General features: G+C 40.8%; 1 long non-coding RNA gene and 1 other non-coding gene across 2 annotated transcripts; both read left to right on the forward strand.

Annotated features, from left to right (window-relative positions):
* Nucleotides 1-6,370: 6,370 nt before the first annotated feature.
* Nucleotides 6,371-6,487, forward strand: LOC150020135 (small nucleolar RNA SNORA26). Its single transcript, XR_016509561.1, has one exon. It is a non-coding gene; the product is annotated as a small nucleolar RNA SNORA26 (small nucleolar RNA).
* Nucleotides 6,488-20,813: 14,326 nt separating this feature from the next.
* Nucleotides 20,814-22,965, forward strand: LOC150020136 (uncharacterized). The gene is made up of 2 exons (XR_016509323.1): nt 20,814-21,476; nt 22,885-22,965. It is a non-coding gene; the product is annotated as an uncharacterized LOC150020136 (long non-coding RNA).
* The last annotated feature ends 4,118 nt before the right edge of the window (nt 22,966-27,083 follow it).

Consider the following 27,083-nt stretch of genomic DNA (forward strand, 5'->3'; position numbering starts at 1 on the left):
AATACCATATGATTTTACTTTTATGTGGAATCTAGAAAACAAAATAAATGAGCAATCAAAACAGAAACAAATTCATAGATACATAGAGCAAATTGGTGATCACCAGCTGGGAGTGAATGAAAAGGGTGAAGGGATTGCCAGTTAGTATTCATGGGGATATAAAGTACAGCATAGGGAATAGTATCAATAATATTGTTAATAACTAAGGTGTCTGATGGGTACAAGACATCGAAGAATCACTTCATAAGATGTATAACATCAAATCACTATGTTGTACACTTGAGACTAATATATTATATGTCAACCTTAACTGAAAAATAAATTAATGTTTAACAAATAATTTTAAAAATCCACTATACTCAAACGCTATATAACAACGCTCTATTGTTTAGGTTTAGACTGTCAATGTGCAACTTCTAATATGGAGTAGATTTTTGGACTTAAAAGGGTTTTAAATTAAATCCCACAATTACCTTTAAAGAAAAGCACCTTCAAAGTTACAGAAATTGAAAATTGCATGCTGCCATCCTCTGTCCACCATCTGGCCATTACAGCTATGATTTCAGTTTCCTTGTCTAAGTTTGTGTGTTTGTGTGCAAGTGCTGCAGTGAAACTTCAGCCACTTGCTGCTACAATGTTTGGAAGAGCTTACAGTTGCTAATAGTTCACCAGCCATCTACACTATTAGACTAGGAATGGAATAGCTCTCACAAAATATTAGCAATATGTAGATCCTCAGGTGCAAAATGAGGAATTTTATTATGCTCATTGCACCTAGTAGATAACTGAAAGGATTAAATGTGGTAAGTTATGTAACAGTTAAAGGAGTGAAGAGCATATAGTAAGTGCGCAATAAAGATTAGCTCTTAGTATCTTTTCTTTAAAATATTTTATTTACTTATTTATTTCTAGAGAGAGGGGAAGAGAGGGAGAAAGGGAGAAAAACATTGCTGTGAGAGAGAAACATCGATCAGTTGTCTCTCGCATGCACCGAACCTGCACCTAGGCATGTACCCTGACGAGGAATCGGAGCAGTAGCCTTTCGTTTGTGGAATGATGCCGAACCCACTGAGCCACACAGGTCAGAGCAGCTTTTATTATCTTTAACATGCTGCCTTGAACAGATGCCGGCCTTGCAAACATCAACTTCTCATTGACATGCATTTATACATTATTCATGAGAATCATTTATGGGCATTTTTAAGATGGTCTGAATACCTGACACAGTTTGGCAGCCACCAGCATCTCCCACCATGTCCCCCCAACTCCTGCAGCCCCGTTTATATCACTCTTTACCCTGCATCTCTCTCCATCCCCACTTCTTGGCTTTCTGTGCAAAACTCGCAGCGCAGAATGCACTGAGCTCCTTCCTAGACACCTTTCTGCTCTTCCCTCTACCTGGAATACACCCCAGACTACCTCTCCTTTACCTCATAAACTCATCTCTTATTTTTTTCTTAATCATATTTTCCTCAATCCCATAACTGAGTCTTTGACTTCCATTTAAGCTCTTGTTAAGAGCTAATTTTATTACATTTTTAAATGTGATTCCAGTATTAATGTCTTTTTACCCACTACACTAAAAAGTTCCCCAAGAGCCATCCTATGTTCTGGGTTTTGTTTTCTCACAACCTATTTACCTCCAGGTCTACCACAGTACTAGGCATATGGTAGGTTCTCAATACATATGGGCCCTCTAAATGAATAAACACATCCCAACATACAGCTTTTGCTCCCGCGGACTGAGCATTCCTCTCTTTCTTTCTGCTTTATCTCATAGTCACTGTTCTCCTTACATGAGAACTTATTCAACTATTCTGTGAGAACATACATATTTTGTTAGGTAAACGTCATGTGGGGAAAATAAGATGTAAATTTAATGTAAAAGAGAGAGGGAGGAAAGAAAAATAAACGAAGTAAACAGTTAGAAAGAGGGCGGTGAGTAAAGAGTATGAGTAGTGGTTGCACCCAAATCTTGAGCCAGATGGAAGAGAAAATACAGTGAGAAGAAGTCAGTGAAGAGGCAAGAGACCAAAATCAAGAATGGCCTGAGGAGGGCCAAGGAGGCCAGTGAGACTGGAGCCTGGATCAGAGGGGCAGCGTGTGCTGCTGGGAAGTAAGCATCCTATCTAGCTGGCTGAACATTGGGACCCATAAAGCATTCGCAGGCCCATTCAGGGACTGGGAGAGGAGGGACTGGGAAGTGAAGGGATTCTAGGACCACTATCTCATCCCCATGACAAGCAGTCTTCTTCATGAGCACTCTAGTAACTGCCACCAGGACTGTGGACCATGTGTCCTGCACCCCAGGGCAATGGTCCTTGTCCATCTTGTATCTTGGTGTCCATATTACCAAATATGAATCAAAATAGGACACTCTTCAGGTGTGCAGGGTGCCAACCAGCCATCACTCTGGTTAAAGAGACTTTCATCATGTTCAGTCATTTCTGCAGTGAAATAGATTTTCCAAAGCAGCGTAGTAATACCAGCCACAGTGATTTTTGTATCTCTGTTTCTTAGCATCTGAAGGGGCATTTATTCACAGAAAAGACTATTTGCTGTTTTTAGTTTTTCAAGTTGTGGTAAATACTTGTGATTTTCTCCTCAGCAGTTAGCACCCTAAGACATATTTTATACATACATCTTAATTTTTTTAATTCTCCACTAGAAGGTCAAAGGCCTATGTTTCACCCAGGTAAGGATTTGAAGGCTGCAGGGCACTTAACGGGCACTCAAACGTGCGGCACAGGAAACAGCAGCTCAGCGTTCTAGGAGGCTGTATGACCGTGACCGTGACCGAGAGCTCTGGCCTAGGCGCTGAGCCGGGGAGCATAAGGACTGGGACCTCGCGAGGAGGGTTCTTGTGGAAGGCACTTCAGCCTGGGAGAAGCAGATCTACCAGCGCCAAGGCCTGGGGAGACGACAAATACATCCTGATCCAATTCCCGGTATCCCGGAGGATCCAGTAAAGACACTCGCTCAGTCACCTAGTCCCCCCATCACAGCAGACTTGAGGAGGAAAGACCACAGGCAACCAGGCCGGCCCACCTCACTCGGTCCCGCGGTCCTGCTCCCTCCGGCCGCTCGGGGGACTAGCTGCTGGCCCCACCCTGCCCTGTCCCAAGCCCAGTCCCGGGGATGGGCTGCCCGCCCCGCGGACCGCCGCCCGTCCCGCGCTGCCTGCGGGGCTCCCGGGGTGGGAGGGCTGCTTTGTCCTGCGGAGTTGGGCGGTTAGAGTGGCTGGGGTGTCTGGTCCCTTGCGGTGGGGAGGTGACCTGGCGAGCCCGCGTTCCCTCGAGCTTCGGCCGCCCGGAGCTCCTCTGCTCCCGGCGGCCAGAACGGAGGGGTAGAGCAGCCCCTGGTGACCCGGGGGTAGGCGGCCGTGCCGGGTCAGGGACCGCGCGCAGCTGCCTGGAGGGTTCCCGCGGGCAGGCTCCAGCGGGTAGCTCCTCTGCGTTTTGCTTCCCCGGGGCACAGCCGTGGTTAATTGTAGCGGGTTGGCGTTCGGGTCCCATCTCTCCTGGGATGACTGGCGAGCCTGTCTCAGACCCATCTTAGGCCTGGGAAGTTTGTCTTCACCGCCTACGGGGGTGCCTCTGCCTGACTTCTAAGTGCAGGTAAGTCTCAGTTCTCGTGAGACAGGCTAGTGAGCCAGGACAGGCGGAATAGGGAAACTGAGACAGATAATTCAATAAGGAGCTTGCAGCCGTCTAGTAAATCCTATCTGCCCCAAACCAAGGACATTTAAGAGTAAACGGTTTACTCTTCTCCCCAACCAAAGGGTAAATACCTTAAATCACCCTACTCACCGACATAGCAGAAATCCGATTAGTGTCATTTGCCCGCCCCACCCAAGTTCAGATACAGTTACGGGAATACATCTCTTTTTGGTACATCAGCATAAAACTGAAGAATATTCTATTGAGATCCTCACCAAAGATCTCACCTAAACTCCAGCCTTAAAACCCTCCCCTACCCCCTCTTCTTCCTCTACAGGCATGCATCTCCTAAACCCTAAGGGACCCACCAAGCTTGCAACCAGGGAGTAACGGGCAGCAGCAATTCCTCCCGGACAGAACCCCCTGAACCTGTCCCCAAGGCCCCTTTTCTCTGACTTCTTAGTGAACAATAGCAGCCCCACCTAGGCTCATTTCATTCTCTTAAAATTTCCAGAGAGCTAAGGCGGCTCCATTTAGGCTCTCTCCCGTTGCTTCATCTGTCTAAGCCCTTTCTTGTTTCACTGTCCCTGGCTTTAACAAACATCCTCTAAAAAGCACGTGGACACGTGTTTTGAAATCCGTCTTGCACGAAATCAAGAAGTCAAGAACTCACTCACTACCTGCTGGCCCTAGGCAGACCTGCTCAGGGCCGGATCCCCTTTCCAGTAACATTTGAAATGAAGCTGAATGACCCAGGCCCAGAGCAAATGGCAAATGGAGAATGGAGGGCTCCTAGGCACCAGTTTGGTGCAGCGGCAAGAATCTGGCTCTCTTTTAATGTAAAGGAAATTTACATTCCCAGCTCTCCTGGGCAGAATGACTGCTTTTAATGGGTTTTTGGAATTAAAGAAACTGCTGAGTCCTGGCAGGTGTGGCTCAGTGGTTGGAGCATCATCCCATAACCAAAAGTTTGCAGGTTTGATTTCCAGTCAGGGCACATACCTAGGTTGTGGGTTCATCCCTGGTCTGGACGCATATGATCCCCAGTCCCAGCACAGATCCTCAGTCTGGGTGCATGCGTAGGCAACCAATCGATGATTCTCTTGAATTGACGTCTCTCTCACATCGATGTTTCTCTCTCTCCTTTCCCCTCACCCTTCGTCTCTCTCTGAAAATATCCTCAAGTGAGGATAAAAAAGGAAGGAAAGAAGGAAAGAAGGAAGGAAAGAAAGAAAGAAAGAAAGAAAGAAAGAAAGAAAGAAAGAAAGAAAGAAATCAATCACTAAGATCTACTTGTCTTAAGAATGTACAAGCCCACAGAGAATTTTTATAAAAATTTATTTGAGTCAAACAGGATACACCTGGAAGTAAGATCTCAATGGACTGAGAAATATGCTTCCTAGAATGAGTTCACAGTCACGTCCTACATTTGTGTTATCAGACCCTTTTGGTGTTAGGGACCTGAACCTAAGTGCCCTTGGCTCCAATCAAACAATGCTAAGTTTGGTAAATTAGAGCAGAAACTTTATCCTTTGGTCAATGAAGGTGAGCTCCCCTGGTGAAGGTTTGGGGAGGTTTTAAAGAAACTGGTTGTGAGACAGGAGATAGAATAGAAACGAGACACTGCAGCTGTCATCAGTCAGCATCCTGACCTTCGAGAATCACCTTGTGACACCTGGCAAGGAACCACACTTGCTCACCAGAGCTTTAGCTGACCGATGTTTCACCTTTGACTCATTGATAAATTAGCATCGCGGTTTCCTCCACAAGTGGGAAATCAAGGAGGATTGTGGGAAATCACATGCACAGAAGTTTAAGTAAAAACCCTGTAAAGACTGTAACTATTCAATAGAAGGGGGGGGGGGGTCATTTTCTGGTCAGAAATGACCTGCTCCTGGTATCCTGGGAAGTGTACTTTTCTTAATGAATCTCGCTTGCTTCACATCTTCACTTATCTTTGTACAGTCCATTCAGTTCTTTATTCCTGACTACCAAGAGTCTGGACCCCCTCTCTGTCTGCAACAGTTCAGAAATCAGGGAGTGGGGACTTCTCAGAAAAGGGGCAGCGATTTCTGGGAAGAGTTTGTGCAGCCCTCATAGCTCCCATTGCACCGATTGTGCCTAGCAGTGTAGAAGTCTACCTCCAGGTATGATTTTTAGTATGTTAAAGAAGACAGATTCTCTGGAGGTCACTGGGTGGGTAAGGGGGTCTGAACACCATCCAGTAATCAAGAGCCACTGGTTCTTTGGTTGAGCTGTCTGCAAGTGTTGTGTTAACTATCAGCAGGCACCTTAGGTCTTGTAACCAAGGACAATTGGTGACCTAGTTTAGGTATTTGGGAACAGTAGGGTTTCCTAGATGATAGCCTGGTGACATTTGGAATTAAGGAGGGAAGTAAGGAAGATTAAATGAAGGTGGGAGAAAGCAAAGTGGGGTTTGGATTACAGGATGGTTAACAAGACTGTACACTCCCTTGAGGGTCGTTATGCCTCTGAGTGGTCTGAAGAGGAGAATTAATTACTCCGGCATTTCAAAGGTGTGTTGACTTAGATGCCCACCATGACTTGCCCATTGGGGAATATATGATCAGGTCACCCTGTGAAATTACTTTCCTTAGAAGCCCCTTTTTGTCCACACATAGGATATTGGCAAAAGAGGAGTGCAGGTACTCATGGAGAGCCCTGTAGAAAACCCCAAATTGCCCTTTTCTGTGCCCTTTTAAGGTTGATGCAGTGCCCAGAGGCTAACACAGGAGGGTAAATTTAGTCTCCATAAAACCCAGAGAAGAGACGGTAAAACTCTTTGAAGCCTGTGTGGAATCACAGCTGAACCAAATTTCCTTTCAGTTTGAGCAAAGTGATAACTTTAAATTTAACCTTAGTTTTCATGATACCTTCAGATAAAGTGTTGATATTTGTCACTGAAGACAAAAACAACTCACCAGAATGGCATAAAGGTTATAAACTGAGAATTTTCTGAAGGTACTGGCTGACAAAGTAAAACTTTGCCCAAACTTTTTATTTTTTAGTATTTTACAGGAAATAACAGCAAGCCTCCTCACAGTGTCCCAGTGACAACCAGACTAAGCCAGATCAAACTGGTCCCAGTGGCCTCAACAAGTGCAGAAAGCCAACAAATGACCTCCAAGCAACTCCAACTGAGAGCCAGAATCAAGTCTCACTTCTAGCCAAACTTTTGTACACAGACCCTGTCCTCGTGGACAGTATTCAGAAGCGAGGGCTGCCTAATATTTTGCACTTGGCCAGGCACCGTAATCTATCCCAATCACAACTTAACAAAACATTCTGCAAGATTCACTATCTTTCCCCAAAAGCTCTTTCTTCACCCAAATCAGGGAGGCTGATCTGAGCCTTATCTTCAGTTTCCTTGTCTGGATGCCTGACAAACCACTTTTCTCTGTTATGACCTGTTGCCTCAGACTTTGGCTTCCTGTGCGCAATGGGCAATGAGCCCACCAATCTGGTTTAGGAACCAAAGGTCAAGCCAAACTTTAGTGGATAGAAACAACAGTTACCTACTCAGGTCATGAAATATATCAGGGTACTCTAAAACTTAACCTAAGATGCCTTGAATCAATTTTGTCCATCCCTCTCCCAAAGATGAAAGATTACCAAAGTCCTTTTGGGCAGCTGGTCATGGCTGCCAGTGGGTTTCCTGCTTTACTGCCCTTGCCGAAAGGCTATATGCTCTCCTCCCAGACAGAGCTCCAGAACCCTTTACTGAGGCTTTGGGCTCTGAAGCACTGAAATTACAACTGCCCAGCCGCCAGATTACCTAGTTTTCACCTCTATTGCCGTGAAAATTGTGGGCTAGCTGCAGGTGTCCTAGGACAACCTGTTTGCTTTCAGGCACACTCCTAAGAATATTTCTTACGTCAATTGGACCCCGTGGCATCAGGCACACCCCTATGCCCACATGCAGTAACCTCAGTTGCCACCCTAACTGACAGAGCCAGTACCCTCACACCAGTTTCCCTTGTTCATCTTTGCTTCGCATACTGTGTCAGCTTTCTTAAAAGTTCGTGAACAGCACTTCTCTACTCAATGACAGACCACCGACCCACGATAGACCACCATTGTCTTGCACCTCTGTAATACCCTAGACCTGGCTCCACTATTAGCCCTCCCTGATACAAAGCCTACTCCCTTCCCCGTGGTTGCCTTACAACCAGAGATGGGTTTTAAACCACAAGTGACCTCTTAGACATTTCCTTTAGCAGTTCAGGCTTGCTTTGTTCTGTGCTCGCTCTCGTAAAGGAAATTTTTAGGTAAACTATGTCGTAGTTTGCCCACATGAAACACTTGCAGCACACTGCCCCCTGAAATCAGCCCAAGCTCCCAGGCTCCTAGCCCTTACTAGAGCTTATACAATGGCAAAAGACAAAACTACCACTACACTTGCTAGATATGAGGACAAGGCATTCTGGACATCACTCATTCATAGGGTCACCAGGAGTCGGAATCCACTGAACAGAATGTGACACACAGATAGGCCTTTGGAGTCACGCTGTTGGCACACTTTGGAAGTTCCCCAGACAGTGACCCCATTGCCCAGCACATACCACAATGTCTATAGGAAATGACAGAGCTAACAAAGATGCTAAACGGGCCTCCTATACCCCATCTGTTCTCCACCAAGCTTGCAACCCTATCCTTACCCATGACTGACATTACTATCAGTCAAAAACCCCACAGCCTGAAAAAGAAATGGCTACAAAAAGGTGCCAAGCATTTATCAGATAGATTATACACTGGACCAGAAAGACAAACTGTGGCCCCTGTCCTTTGACCTTTTGGCTTATACTAATCTCCCATCAAATGGCACATACCGTGCAAATGAAATGATCAAAGATCTAAAAGACAATTGTTTCTGCCCTGGTACCCACAACATTTCTAACCATATTATTTCCCCGTGTACTACCTGTAAATCTCACCAAGTTCTTGGGAGGTAACTGGTGTACCCCAGAGAGTCCTCCAAGACCCACCCTACCCTTTATGGCACTTGGATGGACCTTATAACATTAGGCTATTCTCACTGCTTGGTTATTATATACACGTTTATTGAATGGATTGTGCTATCCAACTAGACATGCTGATGCTACAACAGTTATAAATAAACAAATAACATTATTCTTGTTTTGGCATTCCTTTAAGAATTGAGTTGATCAAGGAACTCACTTTACAGCAGAAATAAGCCACTTCCTTGAAAAAACCCTGGAATAGTCATTGACTAAACCAGAAGCATTATCCCTGGCCCTTATACAGATCCAGAATACTCTAAATTGACCCATTTTGAAATAGTTTTTGGTTTTCCTGTGCCTGCTGGCATTTCTAAACCTTCCACTTCTGGATTGGGTGAGCATTTTGGGGACTTGAGTGAACAGCTCAATACTATTACTAGTCATTTACAAGAACTATTATACCTGGAGCATATCATCAACAGGTAAGGAAAAAAAAAAGTCTGGTCTTCACTGGCTGACAAGCTTTGCCATCATTTTCTTCCAGGAGATGGAGTATACATCAAAATACTTAAAAGAAAGCAAGCATTGTCACTATGCTGGGAGAGGACTTAGGAAGTACTGTTAACCATCTATACTGTCATCAGAATAAAAGTTCTCCTGGATTCCCACGAGACACACCAAGCTACATCCAGAGCATCACCTCCGTGACAATTAGACGACCATTCCCATAAGCAGCCTCCTCAGGCTTCATCCAGAAGCGGACGACACCATGGAGTAGAAAACTATACCCAAGAATTTAATTTCTATTTATCTTCCCTCAAAACCTCTCCTCTCCCTGACCTGGAACATTTTCTGACTTAGAAAGTTAAACAAAACCCTTCCTCTCTCACTTACAGAAAAATTAATTGGGGGCTGTTTGTCTTAACCTATTCTTCCTCTGCTGCCTTTCAAATTGTGTCGTGCTTCAACTAACCTTACTGCTTTGTTCGACAATTCTTGAACAACCCCAACAGCGGTCTTCCAAACCCCGCCCACCTTAATTAATCAGTCTCCTTGCTGGTTATGTCAACATCTGGGTAATGCACAAGATCCTGAACTCATTTTTTTTGTGCCAGTGCAAGCCCCTGGTGGACCCATTCTGGACAATGAATGTATGAAAGGGAATGGCATCTATAAGCAGAAGGACAAACATCACTTTACAGCCCCTGATAGTAGAGTGATTTGTCATTGGGAAATTTCCATGGAAGCTCAAGGTCTATCCTTTACTCAGGTGAAGCTACTGAAGGGAAATTCTTCACTTTTTATTAAAAATAAAAATGGCACTAGACCCCTTCTAGATATCATACCAAAAAAACAATAGTTAATCAAAAACTATGTTTTGATTCCACAGATGGCACCTTCAAACCTTCTATAGATGTTATAAATGAGTCCAAGACTGATTAATATGATACATTTGCCTAGTCATGGAACAGTATTCCTGGTTTGTAGGACATACAAATGGGACCTGAAAACTGTGGCTGACCCCCTGGATGGTCTGCTCGATACCCAAGGCTGCATATGTGTGGACGAAAGTTCTGGAATGACCTGGTCAGGTAATGACACCTATCTTTATAGCTGCCGAAATCAAACCACAGGCCTTCTCTACCAGATATTTCACAATGTTTTGCTCTTATAGCCTGACAGAGGTTCATGGGAAATAGAGATATGCAGATGCCAATAACTTATGACAAAGATCATGATGAATATAGACTTCAACTTGGTGGTCACAGGTTCCACTTTGACCTTGTCCATGAACAACTCTGGTCTCTATGAGGCAATGGGTATATAAAGGGTACCCGCCCAAATGTCAGGAGGATGTGCCACGAACAACTCTGGTCTCTATGTGGCAATAAGATATATAAAGGGTTCCCACCCAAATATCAGGGTGTTGTGGCCTTGGGGTCCTGGCACCTTCCCTCTCCAGGTATCCCACTTTAAATACTAGTTAAATTACAAACCTGGGGGCCTTTGTACATAAAGTAGCACCACATAGATGTGTCCAATGACACAACATAGACAGTCCACCCATATATCTCAACACTAATTCAATAAACACCCTTTTTTTCTAGTTTGGAGACTTCTGAGCAAGAAGAAGCGATTCTAAGCATTTCCAAAGTAATAGAACAAGAATGGATTGCCCCTGTGCGAACCTTGGCAGCATGCCAATCAGGAACTAGCAGTTTAGCCTCTGTACCCCCAAACCAGCATCTTCTGCATACAACGAGGAAAAACATGAGTGGTCATTGACAAACAGTGCTGCTTCTGTGTAAATAAGATGGGAGAAGTAGTGTGTCATCTGAACCCTTTAAAGGAACAGATCAGCATTCTACATCAAATAAATTAAGCACAATGTTTAATTGGACTGGGGGACTGAAACAGTTCTATGGAACATGGTGCCAGGTGTTCAGATTTGTTCCTTTCTATTTACCCATCATTGTTATAATCTGGTGTTGTTTCCTTTTGCAAATCCCTGACCTACCCATTTCTGACTTGAGTCTTCTCTCCACAGCAATTGACCTGGCTCCTGGCCTGTGAAACTTCATGTCAAGTTTTAAACAGGGAACTGAAAGAACTAACCCCACCAGAATGGCATAAAGACTACTTTAAACTGAGAACATCTAAACACGCAGTAGCTGCAGGGGGGGACATAAAAGCCTTCTCTCAACTTCCCTGTGATGAGGAAAGCAGGCCTTTTTGAGAATTCAGCTACCACACACCCTCTCCAAGGCAGTCCTCTGAAGGGGGGGAGCCTCACTTGGCACAGGACCTCCCAAGGAACTGTGTAAATAAGCCCTATGTGAACTGTCCATACTTTCCCCCTGAAGCCTGAATGCCCCCTACCCCATCCCATTAAGCTGGTCTACACAAGGCCCCAACCACTTGAACCTAAATTGGTAGAGGAAAAGTTTTTCTCCCAGTAACACTTTCTAGGCATTGTTAGATACCCCAAGAATATGTTCAAGTGCATAAGGGAATCTGGAAACCTTGATTTTATTTGAAGGTGGAAGAATTCAATGTACATGTATTAAATGTACATTCAATGTACACTGATTAAAAGGATTTCTGGAAATCTTTTAAAATTAATCCCGATTAACTTTGGGTAGTCATCCTCTATGTTAAATAACTGAAGACTTTCTTTTTATTTCCCTTAGGGAGAAAGCTATAAACCACTTAATCTGGGATGGTCCATGGCCTGATTTCCTGTGTGCATTTAATCTATAGTCTAAAGGAGCGTTTGTTGGTGTGAGTTGTAGCCATTTTACCACCCTGGGTAGCAGCTGAGAGGACAACTCAGGAAAGACAAGCAGGGATGCTAAGGAGAGCCCATAACATATAAGGGGGTGGGCAATGAGATTCCCACCCCCTTTTTAAATGTTGAATATCAACAAACAGGTGCCCTAGCTGGTGTGGCTCAATGAATCGAGTGCTGGACTGTGAACCAAAGTGTCGCCAGTTTGATTCCCAGTCAGGGCACATGCCTGGGTTGCAGGCTGGGTCCCTGGTTGGGATTGGTGAAACGCAACCACACATTGATGTTTCTCTCCCTCTCTTTCTCCCTCCCTTCTCCTCTCTCTAAAAATAAATATGTAAAATCTTTTAAAAAAAGACAAAACTGGTGAACATTGTAGCAAATTGACAACTTATTCATATAGAGAAAATGATTATTTCAAGTTACACAAAATATAAAAACAGTATTCTGGGTTTGTCTTAGAGGTGGGTTTATCATGTATAGTAATGTTGCTGTCAAAGGAAGGTAAGAAATGAGGACTTCCAGTGGAGACAGTTCCTGAGCAGAAGTCCTATAAGTGCTTCTTTCCTGTGCAAATTAAACGAGGTGTAGTTAAACTTCTGCATTGCAGCTGGAGGAGCAATTAAAAGGTAAGCACCCCGCTTTCTGTATTGAGCGTTGTGGTACCCGGGTCATGAGGTAGATGAGGGACACAGAAAGCTCTGTTAGAGTGGCAGAGCATTATAAGCAATTGGAGGGAAATGTTAGAAAAAGAAGTCTAGATTATTGAGACAATCTCAATTCTCTTCTAAAATGGAGATGAACAGTAAAGGGTGGGTAGGGCCACTACTGCTTTCTCAGTGGCCTTGAAGATGACAGTGATTGAGTTTATTATTATAAATATTTCGAGAGAAAGTTGATAGCTACTGGCTCTTGGAATTCAGTGCTCAGAGGTCACTGTTTAAGAGGTTTGAGACAAACTAGATTATTTATTCACTTATTTGTATACCTAGTCCATTCTGCTGGAGTGTAAGCTTCACAGGGACAGACTTACTTGTTGTATCACAATGAAGGTTTGGTGAGGATTAAATAATGCATGAAAGACCTCATGGCTGACCATGGGTGTTGCTTGACTCACTATAAGATTGAGTTCACTTATAGCTAATATGAGTATCTAACAGGTTTGAACTTTAGCTTTGGCTGTAGTCAGCTGTAAATTTTGGAAAACTTATGAGGAAAGTTGATTATACCATTTTGGAGTTCTTATGATGGCTTACTTTGTTTTTCTTTTCAAGTATATTAGAAACCTCATACATGTATGCAAATGTGCTTATTTAGCCCTTATTTCACAATGTCAAGTACTAACAAAGGTAAGAGGAAAAATTATGAAGGGAGAATGAAGTCATTGGAATGTTAGAAAATGTCTATTGTAAGGGTAAAGTCTTATTTTACCAACTGATACAAGTGATTTTGAGATGTGTTAAGCCACACAATGTTAGGTTAAAGGATATAAAGCTTTTCTAATTCTATATGTAAAGTCTGTAGTGAGTGAAAAATTATAGATAATAGTTTCAAAATTACTAATGTAAAAACAAAGACATTTTTGATATTTGAAACTTATTTTGTAATAAAAATATTCTCTTTTCATCATTATGCAACAGATGGAGCAAAGGATATATTGACTGGCAAGAGTTTTTTAAATTAACTAGCTCAACAGGTCCACCAGATGTTTTAGCAATTCATCGAATTATCAACACTTACTATGATTCAATGAAAGATGCCACAAAACAAGGCCCCGTAACCAATTCTGTTAGAATTAGGAATAATCCTTGCCCTGGCTGGTGTGGCTCAGTGTATTGAGCACTGGCCTGCAAACCAAAGGGTCGCTGGTTCAATTCCCAGTCAGGGCATATGCCTGGGTTGCAGGCCAGGTCCCCGGTTGGGGGCGCATGAGAGGCAACCACACATTGGTGTTTCTCTCCCTCTCTTTCTCCCTCCCTTCCCCTCTCTCTATAAGTCAATAAATAAAATCTTTAAAAAAACAAGGATCTTTTGAATGATGTTTGTTACAATGATAAATGATTTGAATACCTTAACTTACAAACGGAGCTAAGATGGCTCTCCAAAAGGCAGTGTTTTCTTCACAAATTGATAGCACAAGTTTTGGTTTAATGAATGAAAAGTATTAAATATTGTGTAAATATTCTGTTTGGTGTTAAATTTAACTCACAAAATTTTAGCATTCAGTGTTGGATTTTTTCTGTTGCAATTATTATTGTGTTTTAATTGTGATTTCCTACTTCCTTCTACATTTATTAATTAGAATTCTACTGGAAGGATGATTTGTTATTTCTTTTGTTTTTTTAAGATTTTATTTATTTATTTATTTTTAGAGAGAGGGAAAGGGACCTGGCCCACAGCCTGGGCATGTGCCCTGACCAGGAATCGAACTGGCAGCCTTTTGGTTTTGCAGGCCAGTGCTCAATCCATTGGACCACACCAGCCAGGGCAATTTGTTATTGGAGTTATTTCTATTCGTATGAACTCATGGATATATACATTATTCTTTGGTTATGATCCAATACTATCATTTATACTGATGTTTACATTGTCCTAGCTTTGGCTTCTGAAAGCTCTTTGAAGTTGGCTCCTGTGGCCTTTTTACATACTCCTATGTTTTGTGTTGTTTTGTTTTGTTTTGTTTTAAACACTTCCTTACTTTCTTTTGTGCTTTAAGATGCTCCAGCCTCATCTTGTATTCTTTCTGTGCAGCCCTAACCAGGAACCATAGTTGCTTTTACTGATAATGTTATTTAGAAACCTGAATGTGGGCATGAGGTTTGCTCACTGTTACTACTACTAGGGCATCACTGCATAGACGCCCCTCAGTGGACAAAACTAGGAAATACGTCTATGTATATTAAACTGTGTATACGCACATAACCTGTATTTCTATTGATATATCTAGACATATTAAAATAAATGAGTTCATATTGATATCTCCCACTCTCAGCATCACAGGATTCTTTCTAACCCTGCCTCCATTCTTGCTTATTTGTAACTTCTTTCTTCTCCTGTTATCTAAAAACTATTAACTTACTTGTTAAACTTTGTGTGTGAACTAGTTCTGTGCAATGTGTACAGAATTGCTAACCCGTATCCCTGTGAGAAACAAATCTACCAACAGGATTATAGGGTTTGCCTGTCGATCTTTAGTTTTACATTGTCCAATTGAAACATTGCTTTTCAAAAGTTAGCTCTCCTCCCAGATTTACTTTTATAAAAGACAATTTATACCTTGTTAGGAAAATACACTGTAAGAATTGGCACTTAAAATTTTTAAATTCATAATTCTGTGACCTTTTCAAAAAAAACAGTGATATATGTATCTGAAACAATGAAAAATATAAATGTATACACCTATTTTAAAAGTTGATCAGCAATGGGAATTTAGATAATCTAGGTACAAAATGAAAGTGAGCAAAAAACAAAAACAAAAATGACTTAATTAATTTAAATCACTTAAAATGGGATAGGTTCCTCACACAATTCTAATGTTACATAGATAGACTACTGGAGAACAAAACTTTTTAATTTTTCTGATGTTTATATTGTGACTTTATAGAAAATAGGATATTTAAACATAGCGATCTTAACCAGCTGTCAGTACTACACCAAGAGACTACTTCAGGGTGGACATTTGCATTATTTCCTTGCAACAATTCTGTAGCATGTGACTTTCAGACCTAGAGATCTGCAAAATCAAAGGTTAAGAAAGTGCCCATTCAACATTAAAAAGTATGGTGTGTAGTAATTACAGCTGTGGGGAATGTATAATAAAAATTATGACAGGAATATGTGGATGATTTTCTCAACTTCCTAGCCTGAATACCTTCGGATTTAGTAATTAATTTAAAACATTTTAAATATGTTTATTGATTTTAGAGAGAGAGGAATGGGGAGAGAGAAAGAAGAGAAGACAAGAGAAGAGGAAGGAGAGAAGAGAAGAGAAAAGAAAAACATCGATGTGTGAGAGAAATGTCAGTTGGTTGCTTCACATACATGCCCTGACCGGAAATCAAACCACCAATCTTTTTGGTGTACAGGATGATGCTCCAACCAACTGAGCCACACTGGCAAGTGCTAAACCTTAGTTTTATCATCTGAAAAATGAGGTAACAACACTTATCTTGCAGCATTGTCATCATCATTAAAAATAACAAATAAAAGTTTTTAGGCTATAGTAGGTGTTCGCTGGTAACTATGATCCATTATTTGTCATAGTCTCTTTCCAGGACTGAGCACAGGGCATCTTGCAGAGTAAGTGCTCAATAAATACTCATTGTTCCAGTGGAAAGTTAGATCACCACTAAAGCCTTGTGCTATACTCAAGTCTGGAAATTGATGATAAATTAAAATAACCATCAGTACTATAAAGCACAACACAAACGGTTATCAAATGCAAGCATTGTTGGGGGGAAATTAACGCATCTAATTTTAAAGTACACCTGAAGAACACAATAAGTACAAGTACATGTGCATCATTTTACAATTACAAGACTTCAACACCACCGATGGAATGAACAGGACAATGTGGTTTGAGAAATCCCTTACATATAGGAGCCAGATCTGGCTCAGACCTCTAATTGCAGGTATGAAATCAAACTTTTTCAAAGAATTGTTAAGTGAGACTGTAGACAAGAGCAGATAATAAACTATAGGTAGTGTTACTACAGAAGAAGTCTTTTTCTGTGACTTAGGGCGGTATATTTTGTGGGGTCTGATCACAGGAAATGTCTGCCGAAGCATTAAGCTCTTCCACACCTAAAACAATATTATCATTGCCAAAAGTGCAAAGTGAAAAGCACTGGGTGCCTCACCTATCTATGGGAAGATGTGTTTTGAATTTCTACACAGAGGTTTTCCATAGATACTTTTGAAGAACAGCCCCGCAATAAACCCAAGATGGCTTGTAGCTAGAAAATAAAGCATCCGATACTGGCCTCTATATGTCTTCTAAAGAAATGCCGCCAGCAGGACTTCCTGTGAGGGTGTGCCACATCTGTGCTGTCCAGTGTGGTAGCCACTAACCCGTGGCTGTTTATATTTCAGTTTAATTACATTAAAATTCAGTTCGCTGATACACTATCAAGGGTAATTATAAAACTATACGGTAGTCCCTCCTTATCCACGGGGATATACGTTCCAATACCTGCAGTGGATGCATGAAACCACGGATAGCATAGAACCCTATATATACTATGCTTTTTCCTAAACATACATTCTGTTTCACTTAAAGAAAGCACTTTACAGCTTCTTTTTGGCATCCAAATTGCTACCATCACTACTACTCACATGTAAGTGAAATAAGTTACTTGAACACAAACATTGCAATACTGTGACAATTGATCTGTTAACTCAGATGGCTACTAAGGGACTAACAGGGAGGTGTATATCGTGGATACACTGAACAGAGGGATGAGTCGCATTCTGGGCATGGTAGAGGGGGACACCTCGAGATTTCCTCACACTATTCAGAACACTACAATTTAAAACTTATGAATTGTTTATTTCTAGAACTTTCCATTTAATATTTTAGAAACACAGTTGACGTTGGGTAACTGAAACCTAGATGAGTGAAACTGTGGATAAGCTGGGGAGGGGTCTACTGTATTAATAAAGACCTGTGGTATTGCTCCAAATATAGACAAAACCAACCTATCGAATAGAATAGAGTTGGGAAGTAGGTCCATACATATATAGTCACCTGATTTATGACAAGAGCAAGTGGTGGGAAGTGATCTTTTAAATAATCGTGCAGAATTAATTCAATATCCACATTTAAAAAACCTTACATCCCACCATTCACAACAATCAATTCCAAAAGGTCTGCAGTTCTGAACAGGCAAACTAAAACAGTAAAGGTTTTAGAGGAAAACAGAGGAAGAATCTTCATAAGCTGGAGTAGGCAGAGATTATTTAAATAAAACCATAAGTCATCATGAAAACCGATAAACTGAAGTATTAAAATTAAGAACTTCTTTTCACAAAATATATCATTAAAAGGATGAAAAGAACCCAGAATGGGAGGAGATATTTGCAACACATACCTGACAAAGGATGTATATTATAAAAGTCCTCTTACAATGGATAAACAAACTGTGGTATATTTATCCAATGGAATACTACTCAGCAATAAAAAGAAACAAATTACTGATACACAACAAAACAGATGAATCTGAAATACAATTTGCTGAGTAAAAGAAGTCTTACACAAAAGAGTACACACTGTGTGGTTCCAGTTATGAAATTCTGTAACAGGTAAAGCTGATCTACAGTGGGAAAAAAAGAATTAGGACAGTGAGTGACCCCAAGAAAGTAGAAATGGAGATTGACCAGAGAGAGCATTGAACTGAAAGCTCATTATCTGAAGACTCAGCAAAAGTACACTGAAAAGTTGTGCACTTCATTTCATGTAAGTTTTATATCAAAAGAAACCTTACCCCTGGCAGCTGTGGTTCAGTGGATTGAGCGTCAGCCTGCGAGCCAAGTGTCGCTGGTTCAATTTCCAGTCAGGGCACATGAGTTGGATGCATATCAGGTCCCCAGTTGGGGGCGCAAGTGAGAGGCAACCACACAGTGATGTTTCTCTCCCTCTCTTTCTCCTTTCCCCCTCTCTCTAAAAATAAATAAATAAACAAAACAACAAACAAACAAATAAATAATTAAAAAAAAAAAACCTTAAATACTGAATTTTAGTTAATGATACACATGCTGAAATATTTAGAGGACATGTATTGCTACCTGCAATTTACTTTGAACTGCAACATTAAGATGGATAAAGGGAAGGATAGAAATATAATAAAGCAAGTTTTATAAAATGTTAATGGTAGAATCTATGTGGTAGGTTTATGTGTGTTTACTGTAAAATTCATCAAACTTTGCTAAACATTTGAAATTTTTTATAATCAAATGTTAGGAAAAATCAAGTAAAGACAGCTCAGAAAAATGGGCAAAAAAATTAACAGACGTTTCATAAAGTTATTTCTAACTAACCAATAAACATATAAAAAGGTACTCAACTTTATTAATAACTAGGGAGTTGCAAAATGAAATAATATGGAATACAAATATCACCTACCAAAATAGTCAAAATGAAAAAAGATGACAAATACCAAGTGTTCATGAGGCTGGAACAACTGGAACTCTCATATGTTGCTGATAGGAGTGTAAATTGGTGCAGACACTTTAGGAAACTGTTTAAAAATATCTACTAAATTTGAACATAGCACAACCTATGATCCAACAATTCTGTTTCCAGTTATATAGCCAACAGAAATGTGTTCATCATTCATTGTATTCATCAAAAGACACAATGTTCATAGCAGTAATATTTTTTAATACCTCCAAAATGTAGACTACTTCAATGCCTATCAGCAATTGACTGGATAAATTGCACTACATTCACACAATGGAATGCAATACATAGAGCACTCTCATGAACAAACTATAACTGTAGTCAAAATACGGATGACCCTAATGAACATAATGGTGAGTTAAAGACACCAGACACAAAAGAGTATGCACTGTAATTGTTCCATTTATACAATGTACAAACAAGAATGCTACTCTGCTTACTATGTACTATTCTAAGTCAGGATGGTGGTAAACTCTTGTGTGGAAAGGAGAAGTAAGTGATGGGAAGAAAACACTTTTTCTAAAAAGATTTTTAAAAATTTATTCTTTAGAGAGAGGAGAAGGGAGGGAGAGAGAGAGAGAAACATCGATGTGTGAGAGAAACATCAATCAGTTGCACATCCCCAACAGGAGACCTGGCCTGCAATCCAGGCATGTGCCCTGACTGGGGATGCACAGTGACCCTGTGGTTCACAGGCTGGCGATCAACCCGCTGAACCACACCAGCCACAGCAGGGAAACGTTTCCAGGATGCTGGTTATGTTCTGCTTCTTGAGTTCGCTGCTGCTGTGATCTGATTGTGAAATTTCAGCAGGCTGTTCATTCATGGTTTGTGTACTTATCCATAGGTGTGAATATTTTAATAAATAGTACTCACTGCCGGGATCTATGGGTAATAAGAGGCCACAGAAAGATTTGACATTTCAGAAACTTGAGAAGGATTTGAGAGGCATAAGCAGCTTTGCATTAGGAAGATTAATCCTTGGCTTTTTAGATGGCAAGGAGAGGAGTTAAGGGGCCGTCCATAGAAGTAATCCAGGCAAGCAATTATGAAGGCCTGAATTACAGTAGAGCAATAGGAATGCAGTGAACAGGATGTAGCTGATATTTAGAGAGCACTAAATTCCCTTCTGCCCCTCATTTCTTCACTTGCAAAATATTAACAGTGCCTACTTCATTGATGATTATTTTGATGATTTAAGAATTAAGGGACCAAGGGGTTAGTGATGTTCAAAAATATTAAATTAGTTCTTACTGCATACTATGCTGAGCAAGATATAAGGTATGGAGATGAGAAAGCTTTAAGAGAAATATCTTAATTTAGCAAGGTCCATGGAAGCCTCCTTGTCTAGGACTGGCTCACTGTAGGACACAGGGTGGAATGCCGAGGTTAGGAAGGAGACAGAACCTGTCAGTATCTGGGCTTGAAAACGTCCTTACACGCCACGGGTATGGAATTAGGACTCATTCCCTGCCAGAGAGCCAAAGTACCAGTACCAGGAATTGAGGGCAAGCGTAGGCGTTTCCTCGGCTGTTCCCCACCCTCCAGGAGGAGAGATGGGCAGGAAAAGAGACCAATAGCACACAAGCTTTCCCGTGCTTACTCAATAGGGTCCGCCCAAGACGGCCCTCATCCGGTGATTGGCAGACCGCGGTCTCCAGGGTTCTCGCGGTTGTAAGAGGGGAGTGTTAGAACTCTCGCGAGGGTGCAGGTCGTAATAGGTTCCTTGGTCACTAGGTCAGGATGGGAGAGGTCGTTTATCGGCCTCAGTTGCCTCTGCTACCTGGAGACGTCCACCGGAGACCTCCACCGACACCTAACTCTGAGCCGAGGGGCGTCGAGAGGCAGTGCATGCGGCCAAGAGTTTTATGAGCGCCAGGCAAGGAGCTGCCTTTCTTAGAACCCCGGGCCCGCCGTGCCCGAGGCTTTGGGTGCTTTTAGCCGCCAGAGCTCGGCTTTCTCTCGCGCTCACCTGCGTTCTTTGCAGGTGCGGATATTCGCTGTTAAGAGTCTCTGCGGCCACTTGGCAGAAGGAACCTACCTGGTCGTAAAGCGCGACGTGTTTAGGCCCTGCCAGGTACTAACGCTCACGCCATCTGTGTTGAAGGATTTGCAACCTTGCGTGAGACATTTGAATTAAAAATAATGGGTGAACTTGTGGCTCTATTGTTAACACACTTTGGAAGGCATGCAGTACAATATGATAGGACGCGTAGAGGGATTAACGTCTTACTTAAATGGTCGGCTCCTGTTCCTGAACATTTCTAGCTCGCGCTTTTTCTGCTAATTTACAGAGTAAAAGTGGGAGTACGGTCACAGTTTGTTTCTAATGCAGACATTAATAGCAACCCTATTCACCTCCCAAAAAGGTAACTCAGATTCTTCAGTAAATGACCATATCAATATGTATTGAATTTTTGCACTTGGCAAACAACTCAAAAGAACTTTATACGTAAGGCTTAAATTCTTGAGCCTGAGTATGTTAGCACAGCCAAAAAAAAAAAAAAAAAAAAGGCAAACGAGGATTGGGAAGAGAATATTTAACCCTATAGAGAAGTTAAAACTCTTGTGCATTGCTGGTAGGAATGTGAAATGGTGTAGTCACTGTGGTAAATAGTTTGGTGGCTTCTCAAAAAATTATACACAGTTACCATATGATCCAGCAAATACACCTCTTAGTGGTATACACCCTGTTACTAGTACACCAGTGTTCACAGCATTATTATTCACCATAGCCAAAAGGTGTAACAACCCAAACGTCCATTTAGAGAAGAATAAACAAAATGTGGCTGGTATGTACATACAATGCAATATTATTCAACTTTAAAAGAATGAATTATACTTGTGCCAGGGTTCAAGTTGAACCTTGAAAACATGTTAAGTGAAATAAGCCAGACAAAAAGGACAAATACTATATGATTCTACTTATTTGAGGTACTTAGTGCAGTCAAATTCATAGAAACAAAAAGTGGAATAGAGGTTACCAAAGGCTAGGGAGAGAGAAGAATGAGGAGTTACTAATGGGTACACAGTTGCTGTTTGTTCTGATGGAAAAGTTCTGGAAAAGTGATGGTTGCACATTGTCAATGCAATTAATGCCACTGAATGGTACACTTAAAAATGGTGAAAAGAATAAAATTTATATTTCACAATAAAAAAACAAAAACAAACAACAAAAAACCCTCACCAGTAGATACAATCTAAAGTCACAACCAATCCCTGAAAAACCTTGTTTTAATTTTAATTCCAGTATTTGCATTGTTAGCTATAATTTGTGAAAACTTTTGAACTTCAAGAACTAAATGAAAGAAATTTGTATTAAAAGTTCACAAGATGCTATTTCTCAATGTATGTGTGTTTGTTTTAAACTCTGAATGCACTAGGTAGTATTTTCAGGATGAATACGGGTAATAATACTTATGTGTCAGAATTCCTAGGGACCCAACTACACATACTGTATTCAAGGGACTGGAGACGTCATCAGAATCCACTCTCTTGTTATGTATTTGGAAATAAATTACTTAGGTATTTTGCATTTGACACTTTCTGTCAATCAACATCATTAGAAAAACCATAATTTCAATCTAGCTCTTTCTAAAGATACATCCAAGACAAGTGTAGCTTACATAATGTTATTAGGTTGTATTTTTTATTCTTAGGGTTTATTTGGGGGTGGGGGGTAAATGCTCCCTACACATAGCCAATATATTTCAAGTACCAATTTTCTGTCCATTTGACAACCTAGAAAATGCTTTTTTATTTTTTCTTCTTTTGTAGGTAGAAAAATAGAAGGCATTCAAGCTGGATGGTATGATGCTGAAAGCTTCATCAACTCCTCTAAAGATCATTTGCACTCTTCTTTTGCAATTTTGACTAATTTTTCATGTGTGGCTTGCGCAATCAGCAGAGTGATTGTTACTGGGACATATCACAAATTTCAGCTGGCCACAACAGTGCTTTCAAGGTTGCCAGCTAACTTTGTGAGTAGATGTGAATAGAATTATTCTTATTTTTTATCATAAGAATGAGTGGCCATCATTTAGAGCAGAGAATTGAAATTAAATTTTGTGCAAAGTTAAATAAATCTGCAAGTGAGACCCTTGAATGTTAAAAGTAGGTGATGGTGAAGAAGTCATATCAAGAGCAAGAGTTTTTGACTGGCACAAAAGGTTTAAAGAAGGTAGAGGTGATATCCATGATCATGCTCAAAGTGGCCATCCAGTCACGCACAGAACACATGAAAACGTGGAGAGCATGGTTTGCTCAGATAGTCAATTAACTAAGAAAAATGCTGAAAACTTAAATTTAGATAAGGAAACAGACTCATTCTGAAAAAACTTGTGGTCAATGAGTCTGTAGAGACCAAACCAAGATAGAGCTGCACAGGAATCTGCCCCTTGGATGTATATTCAGGGTACAATCCTACAGTTTTGTGTCTGGCTTTGGAGAAACCTCAGGTTGAATCTAAAATGAGCTGAGCTTCTTCAAACATTTTTCACTGGCTTTGTAGGTATGTGATTTATGCAGTGAAGTCTGTAGGATTGAATGTGACAAAGTAGAGTACATGGAGCTAGAAGTTTATTACAAGGAACCTAGCAAACTGTTAATTCAAAATGAACTAACATGGGACCATATCTACCTTATTTCTTTAAGGTGAGCTCATTTGAATAGAAAAATGACCTAATTTTGGTCAAAAGCTCATAAAACCTAATCTTTATATAATCTAAATCTCAGTTTTAAACGATTTTATATGTAAACTATTTAAGTTTGGAATTTGGTATAAAGGGGTAGATGATATGGCTTGGTTTTGATCTTTCTTTTATCAGGAGGAGATTCCATAGTTTGAGAGTGGTTTCCACATTTTCCATGTACTCCTGAGTGTGGTGGTCATATCTTAAGCTTCTGTTCTAATAAGCATTCATCAAAAGGAAGGCATTATTTTGACTATTCCTGAGACCATAAATAGCTTCAAGAACATTATGGTCAATTGGTAGCTTTGCTGAAACACTAATAAAAAAGCATTGGTAATTCATGTCAGAGTTGATATAGGTGTGGCGTTCTTACAGAAGTAATAGGTGAACATTGTTTCACATAAAAAATCTTGATAAACCTAGAATGCAAGGGAAAGAATTTCAAATATCTTTGTCCATCATTTAACATTAGCATTTTTAGTTAAGGAACTAATCGAATCATACATTGTTCCTTCCCGTAAGAATAAATTTTGAGTTCATCAAGTATGAACTCATTCAGAAACTTGGGTTCTTTGCCCCAGTTTCCTTCCCGGTCTCTAATATGATGCTGCCATCGTTCACTATTGGTGTTGTTGCGATCTAGATACACCAAAATTACAAATATATTGGACTTAAGTCAGAGTGCTGTGGTAGTGACCCTGAGACAACTAGTTTTATTAGTTATAATACTTCTTTTTAAAAGCCTCCCAGAAATTCAAGTTTGCATTTCATGGAACATGAACCAAAACTAATTGAGGTTGGTTATGGAAAAATTGTCTCATTTTAACGGTCTGTATTACCTTGGAGACTCTGCTGGCTAAAGCTTCATGGCCCACAAGGCAAAAATTATGGTAGAGTAATTTTTTCCTGTTGTCTTGTTTCCATTACTGAATTTTTACAACTTGAACTTTTGATGGTATATTGTACTGTGTAATGAAATTTATTAAACGTATACATAAGTAACTGACTTTCCAATAAGCCATAAGGTGATGTTTTATATTAGTTTTGATAATTGGTGTTTTATTATGAAGTTTTTGCTAATCTTTCATATTTTAGCCTTGTTCATGTCTCTCATGCCTTAAATCTAAATAAACTTTAAGTTTGTTGCCATACCTCTGATATTTATTTAATTGACTAATGAATAGATAAGATCTACCCCTACTTCCCACCCATAAGCACTAATAAAAACAGCATAGGAGGCAGTGTGGTGTGGTGACGTCCCAGCTTCAACTGTATTTGTGCTCTTAAGCTTTCCATCTATATTCGTTACCTGAGGCAGCTGTTACAGATCACCACAAACTTGGTGGCTTAAACAACAGAAATTTATTTTCTCACGATTCTGGAGGCTGGAAATCAGGAATCAGTTTCACTGGGTCAATGAAGTATACAGGGGTGGGCAAAAGGAGGTTTACATAATACAAGGATTAATAAATGATAATACAAGAATAAAGTCTCTTCATGTACTCACAACTGTAAACCTCCTTTTGCCCACCTGTGTATGTAAACAGGTGTAGTACATTTCAGGCAGAGGGAAAGCAAGTGCAAAGGCCCTGAGGAGGGATGTGTTTAAAGGTGTGTGGGAAAAAGCAAAGTGAAGCTGCACAGAGGTAACCTGAAGGGAAGGATTTCATAAGTTTGTATGCAGGGCTCAGGTGAACATTTTAGACTTCTGAAAACAACTTGCTTTCTAGCCTCTCAGGCCTCTGAATGCTGTAACTTTTGCCTAAAATGCTCCCTACCACTCATACATTTTCCCAAAGTAGTTACTTTTCTATAACTACTATCGTCCCTTCCTACATTCCCTTCCCCCAGCCCCCTGCACCACTGACATACACAAGTGCTTTTGTTCTGGATTTCTGTAGCACCTGTAATGGCCTTATCACACAAGAACATTTAGTGGTTGCTTGTGTACTTGCCTGTACTGCCCCTGCATTCTGCAGGCTGTGTACTATTATTACAGGTAAAGTCCATCTTGGTTCCCGCCATATCCCCAGGGTCTAGCCAAGTCCCTGGTATTAAGTCATAATCTCAAACCTATAAATGCTACTTTATTTGAAAAGGTCTTGGCAGATGTGATTAGGTTAAGGATCTTGAGATGGGGAGGTCATATTAGATCATTTCTGTGGGGCCTAAACTGAATCACAGGTGACTTTCTAAGAAGGAGGCAGAAGGAGATGCCATGCACAATGTTGACCTTGAAGATTGGAGTGATGCAGTTTCAAGCTGAGGAAAGCTGGTAGCCACCAAAAGCTGCAAGATTTAGGACACAGAACCATCTCCCCCTTCCCCCACCTCCTGAGGGAGCATACTATTACAAACAAATACATTAGTTTTCTAGTTTTGGGTTGACTCCATTTTGCTTTTAGAATGTACTATATTCTTCTTCCTTTGTACGTGGATGTCTAGCTCCCTTCTGACATTTATCAACCATGAATGAGCTGGGTTTTACTATACAGATGGAATGAAGGGAGACAGAGCAAGACTGCAGGCTTATTATTAGGACTTCCCTACAGTGGAATAAAAATGGATTAAAAGAAAGTCTGAGGGAGATATTGGGATTAAGGTGTTTCTATGCAAAACAATAAAAAAGAAGAGGATCACATGATGTATATTGCAACCCAAAGAAGGTGGAGAAAAGCTTGTCAGACTATTCTGGCAGCTTTTTTTGCCCAGGGGGCTGAGTGGCCACTCAGAGTGCAGGCAGTAGGCCAGTCTTGTGTTTGTTTGAGTTAGTGAATTTCAGGGAACTTTTCTGCAGCTTGACTCATTATTTCTGAGTTTCTGAAACCAATCTTACTTTATGTAGGCAAGATTTCTGGGGTTCAGAACCAAGCTTCTCCACCACGCATCCCCCAAATTTGGCTGAGAACTTCTGCCCAATTTTGGTAACTGGATCCATCTTCTAGTGGCCTATCTTATCGGGTCACTTGTAGTCCTGCCAGGATCATGTCTAATCTCAGCTTGCTGACTCAGGCCCTCCTCTTCCCTACAAGTTTGGAAGAGTCTGAGATAAGAGAAGTGAAAGGACAGCAAATTGGTGTTCCCTCTGCCACCTTAACCCATTTTATCATGACCTTATAAATATCTTCACAGTAGAGGCTGGATACTAGGATTTATTGATACATTTTATTTCCTTTCTTCTCCCCACCAAAAACATTGTAATCACATCCTCAACCACACCCTATTTCAAGTCCTATCACTTCCTGTTAAAAAACCATTTCAACAGCTTTCCATTGTCCTTAGCAT

The sequence above is a fragment of the Furipterus horrens genome, unplaced genomic scaffold (genome assembly GCF_987537825.1).
Source record: "Furipterus horrens unplaced genomic scaffold, mFurHor1.1.pri manual_scaffold_2, whole genome shotgun sequence".
Lineage (NCBI taxonomy): Eukaryota > Metazoa > Chordata > Mammalia > Chiroptera > Furipteridae > Furipterus > Furipterus horrens.